Genomic DNA, 13,521 nt, shown 5'->3' with positions numbered 1-13,521 from the left:
GAGGGGTTAAACCCGCGCCGATTCGGCGCGGGGTTCCCCCCCAGATCCAAACCAAGCCCTCATCCCAAGCATGCAGTCTGGCCCGGACAGGAATGGGGGCAGGGACGAGCGAGCGCCCATGTCGATAGGGACAAGAGCCTCTTCCCGACAACCCTTGCCATTGGTTGTCGGGGTATGCGGGCGGGGCTAATCGGAATCTGCGAGCTCCCTTTAATAAGGGGGCCCCCAGATGCCGGCCCCCCACCCTATGTGAATGAGTATGGGGTACATCGTACCTCTACCCATTCACATGGGGGAAATGTAAAGTAAAATAAAACACCACACAGAATAAAATATTTTATTAATCTGCTCCGGAGCCCCCCCTTTCTTCTTTAGCTCTCTTAGAAGGGGGGGTTTCTTCTCTCCCGATCTTCCGCCGGGACCCTGGGCTTCGGTGATTTCTGCCGGGGGAGGGTGCCATCCCTCGGTCCTCTCCGGAGCCTTCCGCCGGATGCCCCCACCCCATTTAAGCCCTTTTTCATTAGGGAGGGGCATCCGGACTTCGGGGTCTTCTGCCGGGGGATGGCGCCTATCCCCCGGTCTTTCCGGTGCCTTCCGCCAGGGTTCCGGTCTTCCTGGTCTTCTGCCGGGGGTGCGCCAACTCCCCGGTCTTTTCTCTTCTGTCTTCTCTGCTCCCTCTTCTGCCTGGCTCCCCCGCGGAGCCAGGGCTTTCTTCCGTCTTCTTTCTTCTCTCTTCCTTCTTCTGCCTGTCTCCTCCGGGAGCCCAGGGCTTGTCTCCGCTGTCTTCTTCCTTCTCTTCCATTGGATGTTGACACGACGAGGTTCCGCGCTGACATGCCGTGTCAGCGGCGGGCATGGACTTTTATAGGGTAATGCCACCATGTGACCTCAACCCATGTGACATCACATTCCCTGGGCATGATGGGAATGTGATGTCACATGGGTTGAGGTCACATGGTGGCATTGCCCTATATAAGTCCATGCCCACTGCTCAGACGGCATTCCAGCGCCGGACCTCGTCGTGTCAACATCGAATGGAAGAGAAGGGAGAAGACAGCGGAGACAAGCCCTGGGCTCCGCGGAGGAGACAGGCAGAAGCGGAAGGCATCGCAGAAGCCCGCGGGTGTCGCCCCCCGGCGGAAGACACCGTACAAGCCCGGGACCCTCCCCCAAAGGCAGGAGCCTCACGTCGCTGAAGATGGGGGTGGGGTGCCAGTGCACCCCCCCCCGCAGAAACCGTCGTGGAAGCCCGGGACCCTCCCCCAAAGGCAGGAGCCTCACTGGTGAAGGGGGTCCCGGTGAATTACGTCGCTGAAGACGGGGGTGGGGTGCCAGTGCACCCCCCCCGCAGAAACCGTCGTAGTAGCCCGGGACCCTCCCCCAAAGGCAGGAGCCTCACTGATGAAGGGGGTTCCGGCAGAAGATGGCGAAGCCCGGGGCCTAATGGGGTGGTGGTGGGGGGCCCCGGCAGAAGACCCCCGGCTGACTAATAAATTAATTTTTAAATGTGTGTGGTGTATTATTTTTTCCCATTTTTTTCCCCAGGTGAATGGGTAGGGGTACAATGTACCCCATACTCATTCACATAGGGTGGGGGGCCGGAATCTGGGGACCCCTTTATTAAAGGGGTCTCTCAGATTCTGATAAGCCCTCCGCCCGCATACCCCGACAACCAACGGCCAGGGTTGTCGGGAAGAGGCTCTTGTCCCTATCGACATGGGGACAAGAGTGCTTTGGGGTGGGGGCGCAGTGCCCCCCTCCCCCACAGCACACACTCCCCCATGTTGAGGGCATGTGGTCTGGTATGGCTCAGGAGGGAGGGGGGCGCTCGCTCGTCCCCACCCCCATTCCTGTCTGACCAGACTGCCTGCCTGGGATAAGGGCTCGGTTTGGATCTTGGGGGGGACCCCACGCTATTTTTTTTTGCGCGGGTTTAACCCCTTATGTTCCAGACCAAGCCTAAGAGCCTGTTATGCACCTGGAGGGAACCCACCTTAATTTTTTTTTGGGGGTCTGGAGTTCCCCTTCATGAACAGCGATCTGTCATTTACACATGTCAGTCCCACCCCCCCCTACAGTTAGAACACACCCAGGGAACATATTTAACCCCTCCCTCGCACCTAGTGTTAACCCCTTCCCTGCCAGTGGCATTTTTAGAGTAAGCAATGCATTTTTACAGCACTGATCGCTAGAAAAATGCCAATGGTTCCAAAAAAGTGTTCGATGTGTCCGCCATAATGTCGCAGTACCGATAAAAATCGCTGATCGCCCCAATAACTAGTTAAAACAAAAAAAAAAATATTTTGTAGACGCTATAACTTTTGCCAAAACCAAACACTAAACGCTATTTGCGATTTTTTGGAACCAAAAAGATGTAGAATACGTATCGGCCTAAACTGAGGGTTTTTTTATTTTTTAGAATATATATTTTTGGGGATATTTATTATAGCAAAAAGTAAAAATAATTTTTACATATGTGGGCGGGACTTACGCAAGTCCCGCCTACATATATAAACATCGTTCAAACCACACATGTGAGGTATTGACGCGTGCGTTAGAGCGAGAGCAATACTTTTACCACTAGACCTTCTTTGTAACTATAAACTGGTAACCTGGAAAAAAAAGAAAAAGGTCGCCTATGGGGATATTCACGGAATTAATTTTGGCCCCATTGCAGGAGTGTTTCCAATAGTAAAGCGTGACATGTAAGGTATCTATTTACTCAGTGTAACATCATCTTTCACATTATCCCCAAAAATTGGGCTCACTTTTGTGTTTTGTTAATTTTTAACCACTTGAGCCCGGACCATATTTCTGGTCAATGACCGGGCAAGTTTTTGTGATTCGGCACGGCGTCGCTTTAACTGACAATTGCGCAGTCGTGCGACGTGGCTCCCAAACAAAATTGGCAACCTTTTTTTTCCCACAAATAGATTATTAAATGTGCGTGTTTACTTCTGTCTTTAACACCTCCCCTTCAGGCTGGAAAGCATCAGATCAGGGGAAACAAAAAAAAAAAAGCTCTCATTCCATTGCAGCTTGGTTCCTACATGTGTGATGAACTGAGCATGCTCAAACACTTAGAAAAAAAATATCCTTTCTTTTTAAAAGGTGAAAAACACTCCTTGGATGCTCATAGAGCGTGGTTTGGGTTAATTGCAGGTGTGCCCAATTACAAGCTCACCCAAACTAGAGACTGCAATTTGTTCATGTGATTTCAATTGCTTCATTACTAGCACTGTTATAAAAAGCTTGGATCGATCAGTCCTCAGCTGCCCTCAGAAGGGGCAGGCTGGCAGAAATGCTGTTGCTAAACACAAATGTGGTTTGTTGCATGGGTTTTGTTTTATTTTGCCAATGGTTTTGGTTTATTTTTAAATGATGTTCACTTTGATGTATTTGTCTATGTGGCCTTATTTTATGAAAAATGTGTGAAGCTATGGTTATTTAGAATTTTGAAATGTATTTTTGTTTGTGTTTGTTTGTCTTTTTTTGCTTTCCTTGTTTTGTTGACCAATAAAAATTACTTTAAAATTGTTAAGTTTGTCTTTTGTTACTTTTTCATGCTACATATGTTGACAGCTGCAGCTGAAATCGGTTTGGGCCTAACAAATTATGTGTGTCTAAGCTTCTTTCCTGGTGTGTAATCATGAAATGTTTGCCATGTTTGTTCTCCATGACTTTAAAGAGAAAACTGGTAATTATTTTATTTTTTCTGCAGTGGTCCTCAGCCCTCAAGTACCCCCGACAGGACATGTTTTGTGGATTTCTCTTATCAAGAATTGCTGTCCAGACTGTATTTTAAAGCACATGTACAAGATGAAGGAAAACCTGCAAACATGGCCTGTGGGGGGGGTTTGCTATTGGTGGACAGGCTTGACGTGCTGATTTACAGCACTGTGCTTAAATCTAGCGCAAGGCAATCCTATTCAAATTGTGGGTGTTTGAGGGAAGCCAAGTGAGTGTTAGAACCCCTGCTTTGTGTTTTTTTTATTTTTGTGTTGAGCTTTGTGTCCCTTTTCTTAAAATTGGCGTCACTTCCTGTCACACAGCTGAACAGGAAGTGAGGTTAAAACCCTACCAGTGTCATTTCTTGGGGACACAGGTCAATCTAACTAGTGTCCCCATTAAGCAAATTGCACTCCAGCACTGTTGTGTACACCCCAAATCATGGGTCTTCAAACTACGGCCCTCCAGTTGTTCAGGAACTACAATTCCCATCATGCCTAGTCATGTCTGTGAATGTCAGTGCATTACAAGGCCTCATGGGATGTGTAGTTCTACAACAGCTGGAGGGCCGTAGTTTGAGGATCCCTGCCCCAAATGATTATTTAGTTTGGGGTTTAGTAAAGGCAAAGCCACTCTGCAGTACAAGCATAGTTGCTGAAAATCAGAGAGGAAGCACTGATGGTTTTAACATCCAATCCTGTAGAAGCAAAGTTGTTTTGTTTTCTTCCTTGCTTTGCACTTGTAGGAGTGGATTTGCCTTTAGTAAATGGACCCCAAAGTCCAAGATCCCTAATAATTTGGGGTGTACACAGCAAAATGCTAGAGTGCAATTTACATAATGGGAAACTATTTAGATTGATCTCTGTGTCCCCAAGAAAATATATTAGTAAGGTTTTACCCTCACTTCCTGTTTGGCTATGTGACAGGAAGTGAATGAATTAGAAAGGGTGAAGACACCTCACAAATGTTGTCACTATCAGGGGTGCAGACATCCCCAAAAAAATGAGCAGATAATACTTATTTGCAAATTAATAATTTTTTAGTTAACATTGGGTGGGGTGCTCTAACACACACATTCCTACATATTAGCAACGCTCTATCCTGGCCTATTGGCATGGTTATATTTTCTTAGGGCTCTCAATAAAAATCTATGAAATTTGTGCTTAAACTAGAACCAGGGGCGGACTGACAACTCATGGGGCCCCTGGGCAATAGAAGATTATGGGGCCCCTCTGGCTTACAGATGGCCACCACGCCAGGAGGTAGTGCAGAGGCGGGCAGCTAAAATCTTGGGATATTCACATTAAAAGCATGTCATTTTCGGACATATCAGGGGCAGATCTAAAAAAAACACAGATTTTTACATACTGTCCCTGGTTTTACTGAGCCTGGCAACCCGGATGGGGCCCCCTAGTGGCATGGGGCCCTCGGGCAGTGCACGAGTGACTCAATGGTCAGTCCGCCCCTGACAAGAACTATAATCAACAAGTTTTATTTTCTTTAATTTTGGATAGTGAGGAAGGGTTATAGGCCCTGTCAGTTTATTTTGTATTATCTGTGTCCAATTGGGGAGATTTGCCTTCACTTCCTGCCCCATAGCCAAACAGGAAGTGAGAGAAAAACTATGCAAATTAACCACTTCCCGCCCAGCCTATGGCTGATTTACGTCCGGGAAGTGGTTACACAATCCTGACAGGACGTCCTGCAGGATTTCATGCCGCGCGCGCCTGTGGGGGCACGCAGCGCGGCGATCGGTGATGCGCGGTGTCAGTCTGACACCCTGCATCTCCTATCTCGGTAAAGAGTCTCTCACGGAGACAGACGCGAGTATAGGAGAGCCGATCGGCGGCTCTCCTGACAGGGGGCGTTCGCGCTGAAGGGTGTGCAAAAAAAAAAAAATATATAAAAAAAAAAAAAAAAAGCATTAAAAAAAAAGAAAAAAGATGCCAATCAGTGCCCACAAATGGGCACTGACTGGCAACCTGGGAAAATCAGTGCCACCCCACAGTGTCCATCAGTGCCACCCCACAGTGTCCATCAGTGCCACCCCACAGTGCCCACCTATCTGTGCCCACCTGTGCCACCCATAAGTATCCATCAGTGCCACCCATAAGTGCCGCCCATAAGTATCCATCAGTGCCACCCATAAGTGCCGCCCATGAGTGCCCATCTGTGCCGCCCATGAGTGCCCATCAGTGCCGCCTATGAGTGCCCATCAGTGCCGCATAGCAGCGCCGCCAATCAATGCCACCTCATCTGTGCCCGTCAGTACTACCTCATCGATGTCCATCAGTGCCATCTCATCGGTGCCCATCAGTGCCGCCATATCAGTGCCCGTAATTGAAAGAGAAAAACTAATTTACAAAAAAATTAACCTAAAAAAATAAAAACGTTTTTTTGTTTTAAAATTTGCAGTATTTTTTTAGTTGTTGCGCAAAAAAAAAAAACGCAGAGGTGATCATCTAACAAAAAAAGAAAGCTCTATTTGTGGGGGAAAAAGGACGCCAATTTTGTTTGGGTACAGTGTTGTATGACCGCGCAATTGCCATTCAAAGTGCGACAGTGTTGAAAGCTGAAAATTGGCTTGGGCGGGAAGGTGCGTAAGTGCCTGGTACGGAAGTGGTTAAGGGAATCCAGTGCCCCCCCAGAACTAGTGTGTGGGTCCCCTGAAAATTACTGGGCGGGTCATACAAAAACAGGGTGTGGCTTTGACAGGAAGGGGTGGGTCATTTTTCTATTAGGAGGTGCAGATATGTAGTCAGGCCTAGGGCAGAACAAAACCTAAATATACTACTGCATATTAGGGCTTATTTAGACCAGATCCGATTTACAGCGTGTTTTTATATTGTGGGAGGAAACCCACGCAGGCACAGGGAGAACATGCAAACTCTATGCAGATGCTGTCACGGGCGGGATTCGAACCAACGACTCTTTTGCTGCTAGGTCAAAGTGCTATACACTACACCACTGTGCTGAACGAACATGATTGCAGCTGAAAGCATGAGAACTTTTTTTTTTTTTTCAATACCATGCTTTCCAGCCTTATTGACCCCGCCTCTCTCCATAAAGAGGACCTGTCACACACTAGTCCTATTACAAGGGATGTTTACATTCCTTGTAATAGGAAGAAAAGTGATCCAAAATCAAAAAAAGTGTCAAAAAAGTGCAAGAATAAAAATATGAGGTAAAAAAAACAAACAAATAAATAAAATAACTCCCCTGTCCCTAGAAGCTCGCACTCAGAAGCAAATATGCATGTAAGTCCCGCCCACATATGTAAACACCATTCAAACCACACATGTGAGGTATTGACGCGTGCGTTAGAGCGAGAGCAATAATTCTAGCCCTAGACCTCCTCTGTAACTCTGAACTGGTCACCTGTAAAAAAAAAAACAAGCATCGCCTATGGATATTTTTATGTCCCGAAGTTTGGCGCCATTCCATGAGTGTGTACAATATTAAAGCGTGACAAGTTAGGTATCTATTTACTCGGTGTAACATCATCTTTAACATTATCCATAAAAATTGGGCTAACTTTACTTTTTTTTTTTTTTTTAATTCATGAACCGTGTTTTTTTTTTGGGCCAAAAAAAAGTCGTTTGAAAAATTATTGCGCAAATACCGTTGGAAATCAAATAAAAAATGACCGCTAACTTTATTCCCTAGGGTGTCTGCTAAAAAATTATATATAATGTTTGGGGGTCCGGATTAATTTCCCAGGAACAAAATATAATTTTTACATGAAGGAGAGAAGTGCCAGAATAGGCGCGGTATGGAAGTGGTTAAAGTGAAATAATAAAAGTGAAATATTCCTTTAAATTTCATACAGGGGGGGAGGGGGGGTACACGCATGTTTCCCGTGCTTAGAACTGTCCCTGTACAAGATGTCATTTCTGAAGTGAAACAAAAAAAAGGAAGTTTAAAGTACTCATGGCTATAAAGAATACAGTCATTGCTCATTAAAAAAAAAAAAAAAAAAAAAAAAGGGGGTCCCTCCAAATTAAATTACCAGGCCCTTCAGGTCTGGAATGGATATTAAGGGGAACCCCGCCGTAAAACCCCCCCCAAAAAATGGCGTGGGGTCCCCCCAAATATCCATACCAGACCCTTCAGGTCTGGTGTGGATTTTAAGGGGAACTCCACCCCAAATTGAAAAAAAAAATGGCGTGGGGTCCCCCCAAATATCCATACCAGACCCTTCAGGTCTGGTGTGGATTTTAAGGGGAACTCCACCCCAAATTGAGAAAAAAAATGGCGTGGAGTCCCCCTAAAAATCCACACCAGACCCTTATCCGAGCACGTTGACCTGGCCGGCCGCAGAAAAGAGGGGGGGACAGAGTGCGGCCCCCCCCCCTCTCCTGAACCGCACCAGGCCACATGCCCTCAACATGGGGAGGATGTCCCCATGTTGATGGGGACAAGGGTCTCATCCCCACAACCCTTGCCCGGTGGTTGTGGGGGTATGCGGGCGGGAGGTTTATCAGAATCTGGAAGACCCCTTTAACAAAGGGGACCCCCAGATCCTGACCCCCCCCTGTGTGAAATGGTAATGGGGTACATTGTACCTCTACCATTTCACCCCAAAAAAAATGTCAAAGTGTTAAAAATGACAGTAGCCGGTTTTTGACAAATCTTTTAATAAAATCTTCTTTTCTTCTTTCCTTCGGGTTTCTTCCGATGCTTCTTTCTTCTCGTCCACATCTTGCCCGACGTCTTCTTCTATCTTCTCCGTCCGTCCTTCAGCCTTCTGGTCCCGCATCTTGCCCGTTGTCTTGTCCTGTCTTCTTCTCCGTCCGTCCACCAGCCTCCTCGTCCGCATCCTGTGTCTTCTGCGGTCTTCTTCTCGGTCCGCCAGCCTTCTCGTCCGCATCTTGTGTCTTCTCCGGACCCAGCGTTTGAATTGGATTTGGCCGCCGTGTTCCCGCTCCTGGGACCCGCCCCCCTCTGACGCCACAAGTAAACTCCTTAGAAGGTCATGTGCGTCAGAGGGGGCGGGGTCACATGAGTGTGACACGGCGGTAACTTCTTCTCCGGGCGGCGCGATTGAAATTGAATTCCCCCGCTGTGTGACGCTCTGTGACCCCACCCCCCTCTGACGCACATGACCTTCTAAGGAGTTTACTTGTGGCGTCAGAGGGGGGCGGGTCCCAGGAGCGGGAACACGGCGGCCAATTTAAATTCAAACGCTGGGTCCGGAGAAGACACAAGATGCGGACGAGAAGGCTGACGGACCGAGAAGAAGACCGCAGAAGACACAAGATGCGGACGAGGAGGCTGGCGGACGGACGGAGAAGAAGACAGGACAAGACAACGGGCAAGATGCGGGACCACAAGGCTGAAGGACGGACGGAGAAGATAGAATAAGACGTCGGGCAAGATGTGGACGAGAAGAAAGAAGCAGCGGAAGAAACCCGAAGGAAAGAAGAAAAGAAGATTTTATTAAAAGATTTGTCAAAAACCGGCTACTGTCATTTTTAACACTTTGACATTTTTTTTGGGGTGAAATGGTAGAGGTACAATGTACCCCATTACCATTTCACACAGGGGGGGGTCAGGATCTGGGGGTCCCCTTTGTTAAAGGGGTCTTCCAGATTCTGATAAACCTCCCGCCCGCATACCCCCACAACCACCGGGCAAGGGTTGTGGGGATGAGACCCTTGTCCCCATCAACATGGGGACATCCTCCCCATGTTGAGGGCATGTGGCCTGGTGCGGTTCAGGAGAGAGGGGGGCCGCACTCTGTCCCCCCCTCTTTTCTGCGGCCGGCCAGGTCAACGTGCTCGGATAAGGGTCTGGTGTGGATTTTTAGGGGGACTCCACGCCATTTTTTTTTTCAATTTGGGGTGGAGTTCCCCTTAAAATCCACACCAGACCTGAAGGGCCTGGAATGGATATTTGCCGGGAACCGCACGTCTTTTTTTTTTTTGTTTTTTACGGCGGGGTTCCCCTTAATATCCATTCCAGACCTGAAGGGCCTGGTAATTTAATTTGGGGGAACCCCTACACATTTTCTTGTTTGTTTTATGAATGAATCCCTTTAGAATTGTCAGAGCCGACAATTCATTATAGCCGCGTGTGAATTTTTAAATGACTTTTTTCCTTCTGAATGTCATTTTGTGCAGGGGGAGTTCTAAGTGCGGGAAAAATGCGCTATTTCACATGCTGACATTACACCCCCCCTAGGTACGAAATTTAAAGGAATATTTCACTTTTATTGTTTCACTTTAAGAATTATTAATTTCACTGCTCCCGAAAAAACGGCCGTTTTAAAAAATAAAAAAAGCATTGATACATGTTCCCTGGGACAGGACTGAGGTCCCCAAACACTTTTTAGGACAAAACTAGCAGATTAGCCTTTAAAATGAACACTTTTGATTTCTCCCATAGACTTCTATAGGGAGTTCGGCGCGGCTTTACATATTACTTTCAATGCGCCGGCTGCTACGCTGGTTCATGCGCCCAATTAAGCCTCCACCCGGAGTACTAATTAACGCATGAACCAGCGCAGCGCACAGAGCATAGTAAATCAGGCCCATTGTGTTGTGTCAGGAAGTTGAGGATCCGTTTGTTGAGGATACTGTTGAATAGTTTCCCTAGTGTGCTGCTGACACATATCCCCCTGTAGTTGGCTGGATCATACTGGTCTCCACTCTTATGGATGGGTGTTATGAGGCCTTGGTTCCATACTATAGGGTAGTAACCAGCACTCTGGACCAGATTGAACAGTTTACACATTTTAGCGTGTACCTCTGGGGAGCCGTGTTTAATCATTTCTGGCAGGATTCCATCCATCCCACTGGATTTTTTGGTTTGCATGTTTTGGATTTTCTCCCCAATTTCTTGTGGTGTAATCGGTACGTCTAGGGGGTTCTGGAAGTCCTTAATTTTTTCCTCCATGTCATTAAGTCTTTTGATGATGTCTTTTTGTTCTACAGTTAGAGCCTCCTCTGGAATATTTTTGTAGAGGTCCTTAACCACTTAAGCCCCGGACCAATATGCAGCTAAATGCCCAGAGGTGTTTTTACAATTTGGCACTGCGCTGCTTTAACTGGTAATTGCACGGTCATGCAATGTTGTACCGAAACAAAATTTGCGTTATTTTCTTCCCACAAATAGAGCTTTCTTTTGGTTGTATTTGATTACCTCTGCGGTTTTAATTTTTTGTGCTATAAACAAAAAGAGCGACAATTTAGAAAAAAATTCAATATTTTTTACTTTTTTCTATAATAAATATCCCCCAAAAATATATAAAAAAAACATTTTTTTTCCTCAGTATAGTATTTAGGAGCAGTCTTCATAATCGGTGTGATCAGGACATGATCTCTAAGGCCCGGTACACACGACCGGATCGATCCGCTGGGATTGATCCGCGGATCAGTTCCAGCAGATAGATCCGGTCGTGTGTACGGCCTAGCGGACATTTCCCGGCCGATAAAAATCCAGCCGACGGATTCCCAGCGGATAAAAATTTCTTAGCATGCTAAGAAATCTATCTGCTGGAATTCAGTCCAGCGGACTGATCCGGTCGTCTGTACAGACTCACCGGATAAGTCCGTCCGCTCCCATCCCTCGCATGCGTCGTACTGATTCGACACATGCGTGGAAGTATTTACCTTCCAGGGTCGCGCACGTCGCTGCGTCATCGTCGCGGCCACATCACCGTGGATGTATTCCGCTGGGATTTCGATCTGATGGTGTGTACAGCCATCAGATCCAAATCCGCCAGAGGATTTATCCGCTGGAAACGGTCCGGCGGACCGTTTCCAGCGGATATCCTCTCGTCTGTACGAGGCCTAAGGCCTCGTACACACGGACGGACTGTCTGATGAAAACGGTCTGCCGGACCGTTTTCATCGAACATGTTCGCTGCCGGATTTTTGTCTGATGGTTGTATACACCATCAAACCAAAATCCCCGCATACAGGATACGCAGTGACGTGGCCGCACCATCGCCGCGATGATGACGCGGTGACGTGCCCGACGCTGGAAGGTCAATGCTTCCACGCATGCGTCAAATCACTTTGACGCATGCGAGGGCTTTCGGCCGAGCGGACATGTCCGGTAAGTCGTACAGACGACCGAACATGTCCGACGGACAGGTTTCCAGCGGACATGTTTCTTAGCATGCTAAGAAACATTTATCCGCTGGAAACCTGTCCGATCCGCCGGAAAATTGTCCGGTCGGACGTACAGATGACCGAACATGTCCGCTGAAACTGGTCTGCGGACCAGTTTCAGCAGACATGTTCGGTCTTGTGTACGAGGCCTAACAAGTTCAGTGCCTCCACTCAATTGGGGCAAGTGAAATCCCAATTGAGAAGTATATCTCCACATAGACAGTAATCTACACAGCAATGTATTTGAAAGTCCATGTATTGAAGAAATAACATTCAGTGAACCATTCAACATAAGGTATTTTCCAAACAGGGACATTAAATTATTAACAGTCTCTATGTATGTCTCAGTGAGGTGAATCTGCAGCACTTACACAGTCTGTTCTCCCCTAGCAATAATTCACTGTTCTTCTTCCACATGTCTCTCTCTCCACCTACTTGCCCACAAAACCACTTGCCATCCTCTACTCTTTTTGATGACCTCATCCTTGCTGAGAAAGAGCATAGCAGCCATATTGGAAAAGGGCAAACAAACACTGCATAACAAGAGTATACACTTGGTAAATGGGCAAAGAAATGATCATATCACTACATTCTCCCCCTGCTAAAAATCCTTCCGACCTGGCAAGGATATACACTCAAAACAACAAAACATAGCAAAAGTTAACATCGTTGACACCTTCTGCAGACCACTTCTCCAGAAGCAATCTATTACAGAGATTAGCTGCAAACGAAATATGGTTAGTAACAAATAGGCATCATGCTAACCAGAATGAGCTGCATCAGAACATGAGGTTGTACAGAGTTCTGTACAGCATAGCAGGGTCTTCCCAAAGTGTCATAAGCAAACGGTGGAGGTCGTCAAACACAATCTCCTCTCCTCAAGCCCTCAGGCATTAGTCTAGATAACTCTGGGACAGCATTAGTGGGAACACTTGGTGCTCCAACCATGCTTAGAATTGTAGGCACACAGTTTTGGGCTGTTGGTTCAAAAACAAGAGTAGCTGGGGAAGGCCCTATCAGTAATAGGTGAAGGAACCCGTACAGGAGACTCTGGTGGAGGTGTAAACCAGTCTGTGTCATCAATCTGGTCTCCACGGTCTGCGTAAGGCACATCATTAGAATCCGTAACAATATCAGATTGTGGCTCCTCATCAGCAGTAACAAATTGTAGTACTGGAAGCAAGTGATTGACTTGAATTCTAGGCAGTTTTTTCTATAACTTCAAACAACTAATTTCCCTAGCGATCAGCTAATTTATGTTTGGCTGAAGGTACCAAATTGCAGAGAAGCACTTTATCACCAGGTTGTAAGCATTTTCAAAACACATTTTATTGGCAGCATTTATTTGTGCAGTATTTTCCTCAGCCATTTGACAGGCCTCTTTTCAACTGTTTAAAGCGGGGTTCCAGGCATAATTTTTTTTTTTTGCAAGCTAAAATTAATCACATTAAATAGTCCCTAAAACATATTAATAGCTCCCCAATCATTTAAAAAATCATTGCAAACACTTGCCTTATATCCTCCAGCTCATGTTGTGGCCATATCCATCATATGTGTGGGCATGTGAAGCCCAGTTCCATTTTCTTCCTGGTTTTCAGGGAGAGGTGCATGCTGGGTGGTTTTTAGGCACAATAATGCCCAGAGTAATTTCCCAGGAGGCAATGGGGTCTTAGGA

Source organism: Rana temporaria, chromosome 1, assembly GCF_905171775.1.
Source record: "Rana temporaria chromosome 1, aRanTem1.1, whole genome shotgun sequence".
NCBI classification, from domain to species: domain Eukaryota; kingdom Metazoa; phylum Chordata; class Amphibia; order Anura; family Ranidae; genus Rana; species Rana temporaria.
The sequence above is the reverse complement of the archived record's forward strand: the minus strand, read 5'-3'. Positions refer to the sequence as shown.